Consider the following 662-nt stretch of genomic DNA (forward strand, 5'->3'; position numbering starts at 1 on the left):
AGCTGGGTTCACCTCCAGATCCGGGACGAGAGAAATCGGCCCGGCCCACCTTGACCCGGCCCACCATCAACCCGGCCCGACCCACAGCTAGCATGTTCTATCTACAATGATTAGAGATATATTAACTCTGCATGCTTCCACGGTCACATCAGAAAGTGCCTTTTCATCATGCGAGAGAATTGTTACCAAATGGAGAACATAACTTACAGCAGCACATGTGGAGATGTGTGCGTTCTTAAAGGACTAGCCCGATGTAGAATAACAGTCATAAGGACAGCAAATAAGACATTTCCTTGAAGAATTTGACGAATATAGCTTGGAGGAATTCGGTTCTTTAAATACTAATGGTTAACTTTTTTTCTTTTTTTCCTCTTATAGTTGTAATTTAAATTTAAACTAAAGAAAAGTTATTAACTTCCCGTGGATGTAGGTCTTCCATCGAAGTCCGAACCACATATATCTATGTTTATGATGTTTTATCTTTATACAATGAATGTGTCACTGTGTGTGTGTATATATTATTTTAAATAAAGAGTAAAATAAAAAATAATTTAAATTTTATTTAATAGATACAAATATAAAGTTAATAAATAAAAAAGTTAAAAAACCCACGGGCCGACCAACGACGCGTGGGTCGTGGGCCGGGCCCGACCATGCCTGCC

Source organism: Asparagus officinalis, chromosome 6 (genome assembly GCF_001876935.1).
Source record: "Asparagus officinalis chromosome 6, Aspof.V1, whole genome shotgun sequence".
NCBI lineage: Eukaryota > Viridiplantae > Streptophyta > Magnoliopsida > Asparagales > Asparagaceae > Asparagus > Asparagus officinalis.